Raw genomic sequence first — 10,232 nt, forward strand, 5'->3', positions numbered from 1 at the left:
AAAAAGTTATGAACATTTGATTCTCTTAAAATTCAGAGAAGAACACATAGAAGGATACACACAAAAGCACAAGAAACAAGCATAGAGATGAAGTATCTACCTCACTAGAAATGCTAAAACCACCTCATCAAAGACATCCATCATCAGCAGCAGAAGCACCAGCATTGCATCGTCGGCTAGGTCTGGGAAGGGGTGCTTTCACGCCTCTTGGCTCTTGGTCTTGGCAGTGGGGAGGCTCGAGCACAAGTGCACATCGTGTGGAAGCGGCGCTGGCAACTGATCTCAGCAGTCACAGCCAAGTTGCGCCTCTTCTCCTGATGTCTCTATTTATTCAAACAAATCATAAATGCTTATAATATTTTTTTTGTTGCCAAAAGGGAGTAATGCATGATTTAATTATCAAAACTACACGATCTAGTGCAATTATACAAAGACAAAAACAACTGAATATTTTCAAACTTCCTTGCAAAAATAAATCATGTATTATGTTCAAAAGTTGGCTCGAAAGAAATGATTTCAATTGTTTAAATTTACATCTAATCAAAATATGGATATGCTTTAACAACACCAATTGCAACTATCTTACATGCAAACCAACTTAACATTTCTTAGCCTAGTTTGAATCTGAGAACCTAGGAACATATATATTCTTTGGCTCTGGTCGTTTTATCCCGGAGCACAGAGAGTAGAAAGGAGTGGCACGAGGAACTTACCAAAAAATCCACAAAAGTCTAAGAACGCCACCCTCTAGTCATGAACCAGACACAATCATATTATGCTCCCAGGCTTCAAAAACTTGCAGTTAAGAAACATCAAATATCAGTACAATGAATGTCATAGCATTGTGAATTAAATCAATAAAAGTGAGTTCAAAGCAGGAACGGATAAAAGTAAAGCTCTAGACCTCTAATTATAACATTGAGATGATACTTCCAATCATGGAAGAGCTTGCAGGATAGCTTGGTATTCTTATAAAGCAGAATACAAAAAACAGGGGAGAAAACAACAAAGATCTCATAAGTAGTACCCACATAGTCATGAAGTCCGTCACAATACAAAAAACATTCATGTAGATAACAGATGCATGTATAGATACTAACTGCTCGCATATGCATGTAGAGATACTAACTTCTCACATATACATGTATAGATACTAACTGCTCATCTAAACAAGGTTAACCAGTGTTTCACAAAAAAAAAATTGTTGAAGATTCAGATAAAGAGAAATACCAGCTAAATTTGTTCGTTCTAGAAAGTAAACAGATAACGCCAGTACCATAAGGAATATCTAAACCTCACCAGCAGAATATCTATGTACACATAGATAGCAATACTGAGATCATTCCAAGATCTAGCAATAAGTTATCGAGACCACACAGTACCAACAAGTGGTATTCAATACCAAATAATAGCAAGTTTAGGCCTATAACACAAAATCATCAACTACGTTGGCTTACAATAACCAAGGACAGATGTCAATGTGTTAGGAATAGAACGTAGAAACTACACTGACCAGATGATCATCATCACCATAAATCAAATAAGGTTCATCATCTCAAATGCTGGAGCATAGTGAAGCCATCGCACGATGGTCCACATGGGAGCAACACATTCAAGTGGTAAACAAATAACTCACCAGAGAGGTCATCCACGAGCCACTACGGTTTCTGTGCGGTGAGCTCATGATGTTCACTAGGACCAGCCATTGACCTCCGCCATCATCTTGGCTATGATGGGAGCCACCTTCAGGTTGACTTGGTTCTTGGCGAAGTTGGCTAGGAGGCTCATCACTACCGAACTGCAACGTCACCCCCTCCCATCCCCTACCCTAGAAGAACCCTGAAACATCAAGAATATGCTACTCAACAACATAGCATACACAGTTATTAATAAGTTGTTGATGCAAAAAAAAGTGCAACTACTTTCCTGAAAAATTCAAGTTACCCAAATAGCAGCACTCGAGCTGCATAACATCTGCATAGAGATCAGATATGGTGCTAATTAATGACTCATTGGAAGGCTAGCCATTCCATTACAATATAAGAAAAAAAACTAGCAAAACTACACTACAATGAACATTAACATTTCACAATGTCCTGGACTATTCACCATGATTATTATGTGGATTTTAAATGCTAACTATCCACTAAAACAAATAATTGATAAAGAAATTTCCAGTTTACATGCAAAAATACATCTTACTAATAAGCATTGGCGCGACGACAAGCTGCCCCTGGTTGCAAAGTTGTTTAACATTGTTCGAAAAGATGTCAGGTACTAAAATTTGGTCGCACATTGTACGAATGTTGCACTTCTAATTACCATTTTATTTACTCATTTGAGGTTTCAAGTATGTAGCTATATTAAGATTTTTACAAATCGACTTTTTTCTAAATTAAGGCAAAAATACATCTTACTAATAAGATCAGTTCCAACAAGTGCAATCAACAACATTTTAGACAACAAAAACCTCTTAATAAGAACTCAAGCTCCATGCATTAAATAAATATCTGGTTTGAGGTTCACATTAGTCACCCAAACCAAATGCACAAGCCTGGAGCTAACATTGTGCCCATAAATGGCCCACAAGTTAAATACAAAGACTCATCTTTATAAAAAAATCAGCCCTCTCAAGCTAACACTCAGCAAACAGCCCAGCCAAGACAGAAAAAACACTTGGCATATCAAAATTAAACCCACATGTGGTTAACACTTCTGACACGGTGTGCTTGTCAACTTAGGATACCCATCAGCTGAACTTGATAACTATCAACAAGACTATGACAGAACAGCCTATAATAGAACACCAAGTAAATAAGAACAGCAAGACATGACAGCAAGTAGTGCCATCACCTAGTAATTCAGAAACAAGTATCAAGAGCATCACAGGGTAGCAACACTAAAGCAGAACTAGCACCAGCTGACCAGCAGCATATGATCACAAGCAAGGAGGTAACTAAGAAACACTCTAAACTCAATGTCATTACTTTTTCTCAAGTGAGCAACAACATACCATGAGCAAAGCATCCTAGAGCTTAAAAGTCAAAAGTACTAGTATGATACAACATACATTGTGAGTTGAGGAGCCCCAAATTCTGAACACAAGTAACCAAGACACAAACAAGATTGCCCATGCATCAGGTAGATCCTAACTAGATTCTTGGGAATACCTGCAAATATAAAAGGATGGTGGAAATTAAACCATGGGCATTCACATTAACAATTTCATCATCGGGTAGTACCATCAGTTTCGAGTTAAGTGATTGCGGTAGAAGTACAATGCATGCCTAGAAAATGTTATATGTGTTGAGAATCATAGCTTACTTACAAATCTCCGCAAGATTACTATAGCCAATGAACTTAAACGATAGAGAAGCATATCACCACTAATATAAAAAGAGCGAGACTGTCAGATCCGGTGCATCTTGACCGTTCATATGCCTATATTTAATGGTCCACGTTCTTCCAATGTTGTATGATATGCCACACAATCGAATCACACAACAATAATAATTGCTCCCAACCCCTAATCCCACCCTTGCCATAATTACCTTCCCAAGTTTTTTTTTAGAGAACGCAAGACATGTTGCGTTTCATTTCATTGAACAGGAAGAAGACAACGGGAGTACAACGTCCAGAAGGAGGGACACACACACACAACACACACACACACACGACCGTCCTCACCAAGCGACTACAACTTGGTAAGGAGGTGCCCTCGACTACAGACCGCAACAACATTAGGCCTCGCCTAGCCTTGCCTCCAACCAAGAATGGTGAGGCATTCAGACGTGGGACAACAGGGCAGCGACACCGCCGTTGCGGACTCTTCCAAGGATGATTGCAACTCCAAGACTGCCCAGGCCAACGTACCTCACACCCATCATGTGCCAAGAGAGTCGGCAAGTGGGAGGCAGGGTCTAGCTGGAACTATTGTAGCAATCATCGAGAGGCGTCGGCTTTGGCATACGCAGCGCCCTGGATTTCCATGCCTTGTGAAGCAGTCTACGCCGTAGCGACGCATCACCAACATCCAGCTGCAGCAACCAATACTCCACTTGCAGCCAAAGCAGCGCCCTCAAGAGGGGAACAGCGCTGAGAAGCCGCCGCTGCCCGATCCAGCAGGCCAGACCTAGGGTTTCCCCGATGCTCGAGGAGAAAGTCTGGTGAGAGTCATGCCAATGCCTCCAAGAAGGTAACGGCACCCTCGGGCGTCGACGTTGACAGCGCAGGCTGTTGCCACGCGGGGATTTCGCCTCGACCCACGAACAGGACCTTCAATGGTGCAGGGGCAGACCGGAGGTGGTGATGAAGGTTGCTGGAGTAGACCGACACTCGGAGGAAGCCTAGAAACGTCGCAGGAGGAGGGGCACCGGCCAGCGCAGGCGCCGCCGCGCCGGCCCGCAGCTACCGCCGCCGGGATCCGTCGGGGCAAAGCAGAGCAGCCATCGCCCAAAGGGCCGTTGCTCGCATGCCCGCACGTCCGACGTCCTCCACCAGCGATGGCCGGGAGGAGGGTTGGAGGAGGGGGATCGAAGAAGGGGAAGCCAACACCGCAGCTAGCATCGTCGCGGAGCGCCACAGCTGCAGCCCGCACGGCCCAGGTCGGGCATGAGCGCCGCCACCAGCAGGCATTCCTCGCCGCGCAGCTTCCTGGCGCCACACCGCCGCGTGCCGCCTTCATTCCCCGCGCCTACACCACGCCGCCTCGCAGCCCGCGTGACCCGCGCGAAGGAGCTCCGTCAGGGTGCGCCACGAACACAGCCCCCCGCATTCGCCGGCCGGGAGCCGCCATCACCGCTGGCGGCGGCGGCTAGGGAGCAGGGGAGCTCGGTTTGGTTTTAGGGTTTGGGGTGGTCGCCTCCGGAGTCGCCCGCGTGAGCGACCCGGGAGGCAGAGGGTGAGCCAGGCTTGACCACTTTTCTACCTTCCCAAATATTATGCGCCATCCGCACGATCACTGGAACTGCTCCTATACGCATGTATGACCTCGACGACCTGGATTTTGGTGGTGGTTCTTAATTTGAACATGACTTTCTCTTCCAATTAGTTTGATGATATGGTTTGCATGGATGCACTACTGGGCGATATTGGGGGTTGACCTGCCTAGAAATGAAAGACCTGGTTTCGTTCATCTACAAAGCAAACTCAAGTGTCCATGCTTTGGTGAGATCAAACTTAAGTGTCCATGCTCTGGTGAGAACATACCTTCGCATGATGCAATTGATTTTTGTTGAACATTGTTTTCTTTTGAGGGTTTGATGAGCCAAATTCAGTATTTTTATCTTCTTTTTTCGAGACAGCTTTGATGCGGTTTCGTTTGCAGATTATTAATCAATGTGTTAAGACCAAGAGTTTATGAGCTGAAGTTAGATGTTTCTAACCGTGACGATTACCCATGAGCTCCTGGTCACTAGGTTGCATGTGCCAAAGCTATTTTGTCCATGAAGGATTGAAGATTCTGGGGTGCAGTGCTCGGTTGTCATTTAGATGGTACTACCGGGACTTTATTTTTCATGAAAAAAATAGGCCCTAATAATAAAGCTAGATCACTTTATTATTTTTATTTGGATATACCAAACTCCATTCTCATTTTCAAGTTCATCAACCTAAATATTGTGAAGACTACTATGGGTGGTACAAAAGTAAATGTTTGGGAATACAATTTAACATATTTGGATGACCTGGTTAGATTTCTTATTGTTGACTATAATTTCCATCTAATCTAAAATTTAAAATGTCACTTCTTATCATTAGGTAGGATTCACTATTGTTTTTATCGTAAGATTTTACACTATGGTATGACTAGAGGCACATAGTACTCATCTGCATCAGCCAACAATGTGCTTCTTCGTTCCATAGTGAAAACCTTTCATGTTACTTATAAACCTCTTCCAGGCCAGACAAATTCCCGTGGTAGGAACCCTTAAATGTTGGTAGACAAGCTACTTTGTGTATAGTTACAATGCATATGTCCATGATTGGAGACAGTTTGAGAGCAAGAAAGAGACAGATAAGAGAGAAACTCTATTAGAGTACAAATAATTTGTCCAAATATTATTAGCAAAATATTCTCTCTGTGTAGAGGCTACCACATATATATTAGAAATGAGTTATTCAACATCTGAGGACATGAACTAAAGATATTGACAACATTCAGATTGTATACTTTCGTATTATGCATCCATGTCCTACACATGTATGGACAACATTCAGATTGACCAGCAAACATGGATGCATAATACGAAAGTATACAATTATGGACCTGCCTATGCAAACAGCAAATTTTGATGCGGTGAAACATCTACTAAGTGTAACAGATGGACCTCACCTAGCAGTTACAGGTTTGGGTGGTCGCCTACAACAGCGGGAGGGAGTCGTTGATTGCAGCAGCTCCGGGAAGGCAACCGCCATCTCTTCCTTCTTGCCTCAATGCTGCCATTTGTACATACGGCCAGCTCTGCCAGCCGGCCGCGGCCGCCGATGAACTTGCCCATCAATAGTGGATCTTGAGGGATAGTCCTAGAAAGTTTAAGAAAAAAGTGACAGCAATCTTAGTAAATTTGAGCAGCACTACCCAAGAAAAACGAACATAAGTAATGCAATGAAACAATTCAAAAAGATATATCAAAATTCATTCGCATGATCTACACCAGTAAAACATTCAACATGATAAAAAAAAAGAAACACATTTACAATGAATGCATGGATAAGGAGGACGGGGACACAGAGATCACTGGGAGTAGTTGGCTGCGGTAGCCAGCGGTGGTAGGAGGTCAGGGATGTTGCCAGCAGCAATGGCAGCAGCTAGGGGAGGTTGTACAAGAGGTCTCCTTCAACAGTTTGCGATGCCTACGCACATACCGGCTCTTAGGGAAGAACAATCACTTGTACTAGCTAGTAAAACCTTGAACATACCGGCTCTATTGTGCAAATAAGCAGCTAAAAAAAAGTCAAGAAAATGGAGCGCATCCATGTCCTACACATGTATGTACAACATTCAGATTGACCAGCAAACATGTATGCATAATGGGAAAATGTACAAGTATGGACATGCCTAGGCACATGACAAATTTTAATTCAGTGAACCATTTACTACCTAAGTGAAAATGAGGGTCCTCACCTGGCAGCTGCAGGTTGGGGCGGTTGTCTACAACAACTGGAGGGAGTGGTTTATTGTAGCAGCAAGTCGGGGACATCACCGGCACTGAAAGCAGCAGCTCCGGGCCGACCACCATCTCTTCTTTCTTGCCTCCATGCTGCCATTTATGCGACACGGCGAGCTCCGCCTGCGGGACTCGCCGATTAACTTGCCGGTCAGTCAATCGTGGATCAAATAACTTGAGGGATAGTCATGCAAAATTTAAGAAAAAGTGACAGCAATCTTAGTAAATATGGGCACCAGTACCCCACAAAAACGAACACAGGTAATGCAATGATCTCCACTGGCAGCACATTCAACACATTCAACATGGTAAAAAGAAACACATTTTACAAGGAATGCATGGAGAGGGAGGAGGAGGAGGAGGAGGAGGAGAGAAAGATCACCGGGAGCAGTAGGTTGCGGAGGCCACCGGTGGCAGGAGGTTGTGGATGTTGCCGCCGGCGGTGGAGGCAGCTCGGGGAGGTTGAACAGGAGGTCCCCTGCAACATTTCCCCATGGACGACCGCAGCAGCTCCCGGGAAGGACACATCACCAGCTCATCCTCCTGTTCTCCCCGCCGCCATGACTGCACCGCGGCCCAGCCGTCGGCCGCCGCCCAATTTTCCCGTACCCAATAGCAACCAGGACGACAGGCCAAGCTCCGCCCCTTCCCTGTCGTTGGCTCGCTTGCCACAAGGACGAGCGCATTCATGGCGGGCCAGCAGGAGCACACAGATCCAGCGAAGCGTGCGGCCCTCTTCTGTGGGATTCTCCTCCGTCACCAGGAAGAGGGTGTTTGGACAAGAGGCACCGGGGCGGCGTCCCTACCGACAGGTGGGAGGCGCGACGGCCTCTCTTCTCCGGACGGCGGATGCACGGGAAATCTGAGGGTGGGCGGCGAGGAGGTTGGGTGCGCCGGTGAGCGGAGGTGCTGGTTTCCCGGCGGTGAGCAGCAGCAGCAAGAGGCGGCGGCGATGGGGAAGAAAGAGGATCCGACAGGAGATGAGAGGACGCGAGAGATTGGTTGTGTGTTTTGTGATTTCGGGAACGAGAAGAGCATTGATCGCCGGCGTTCGTTGGGTTGGGTTTTCGTCCGCCCCATCAACTCCTGTGTTTGGTTGGTCCGCTAATTATTTGCTCTCCCAATAAATTGCGTCTTCCCCGATGAGTCTGCTCCAAAATCACTCTGGAATAAATTAGGCGGCATGTGGCAGCAATTCATCAGCATCCACCTGGACGTGAATTACCCCGTTTCATGTTCACATGTGTAGTACGTATTTGCATGTATCGGTGCACCAATATAAAATGTTTTGGTACTTTTAAATTAGACTATATACAAACTAAAATAAGTGAACCTACATACTAAAGTTGACTAAATATAAAATAAAGTGGTTGAACCAAAAACAAAATGCTTAAAATGCCATTGCCACGCGACTAATTGAGATGCATGGCTCCCTAGACAACCGGCAAGGTCATCGATGCCCCATGTCGCGCACTCGATCACGTCCTTTCAGGCTCGGTATAATGGTATATACTGTATTTGCTCCTCACGAGACCGTCGTAGAACCCTGAGCCGAACGTCGCCGAATGCAGCAACTTCACGCCTTGGCTCGCCCGAGCATGTTGACATGATTGAAAATTTACATCGTCACCCGCCACTAACAATGCACGTTGCCAGGCTAGCTCTTCCCGACGCCACCTTCCGCTAGCCGCGGAATGCTTTGATATCGGCCATGGGATCTCTTGAAAGTCGATAAAAACACACACACACACACACATTATCAGATTATTTGGCCATGCTTGCGAAGGCTTTTATTTTGTTTACCCTATCTTTGTTCTTCACGGCTTCTCACGTCACAATCTCATGTTGCATCGATTTAGCTTCCTTCTCCTCTCTCACGTGCCTCCCCCCAACCCCTTTGAGAATTAACCAGATCCTTGGCTCCTCTTCCTCTCGCCCCCGACAGCCGCGCTGGCCGGTGTGTAGATGGATTAGGAGGCTGGTGAATCCTTGTACAAAGTGGCTAAGTCTAGGGCTAGGTTTAGAATTGTTGCTTCCTTTATGGAGTCTGGCGTCATGTCGCGGTGGAGTTCTGGTCGCTCTGGTGGCGGAAGAAGAGTAAAGATGCTAGGATTTGGAGTCTCTCAGGGAGTTTCTGAATCCGCGTCGATCTACTGCGGAGTTCATCAATGGTGGCACCATCGGCCGGCGTTATCCTTGGCCAACGGGGAGGCCACTCCGTTCTCAGGTATCTTGTATGCGTTAGCTTCGTCAACCTTCAAGCCAATGTGCCATTATGGAGGTTGTTTGATCTCGGTGTGGTGACACACGCTTGCATCATCCCATGTGGTCTCGTCCTTGGCGACGGGGTGAGTAGCCATGATTTGAGGTCTCACAGATTATGCGGTGGAGTTGGACTTGAGTGCACTTCTTTCTAAGGTCCTAGTTGCTAAGAGTGAGGATCATGTTGTAATTTCAATTTTTGAGACCCTCCTTGTATTTTTTTTTGTACCTACCGCTTTCACTAATGCAGTTCCCAAGCCCGGTAAAAAAAAAGACCATGCCTAATTTGTGCTAGCCAGCAAGCCAGATCTACGGCTCGCATACGGTAGGTAGGTAAATCCATCATTGCATTGCGCGTCAGTAAGCTACGACTCAGGGGTTTGACCAGTAGTGTTCTCAGTTTGTCTCGCTCGGTTCCATAATGTTAAATCGCGGCGCTCTCATTCCCCCCAACCCGCTCTCAACTCACTACAGTAGCTGCTCTCTCTCCCCCCCCCCTCTCCGGGCCGCTCCTTCCTCATCTCCGCCGGAATAGCCGGCTGGAGATGGAGAGGAGACGGCCCCGGCTGTACATACGTAAGTTTTCTTCTAGTTTTCCTCCCCTAGTGGTGGTTGGGAGCTGTGCCTCAGATCTAGGCGGCAAGATCTGGGGATTAGGGTTCTTCTTCTTGCTGCTATATATGTCTCCGGTGGTCGGAGCATAGAAAAAAGGAGGGAGCCACGGTCTCCGCAAATAAAGTAGAGACCACAGATCTTCTGATGCTGCTGAGGCACTGTGAAGTAGAGCCTCCCCTGGCCGGCCAT

The sequence above is a fragment of the Lolium perenne genome, chromosome 2 (genome assembly GCF_019359855.2).
Source record: "Lolium perenne isolate Kyuss_39 chromosome 2, Kyuss_2.0, whole genome shotgun sequence".
In the NCBI taxonomy this organism is placed as follows: Eukaryota; Viridiplantae; Streptophyta; class Magnoliopsida; order Poales; family Poaceae; genus Lolium; species Lolium perenne.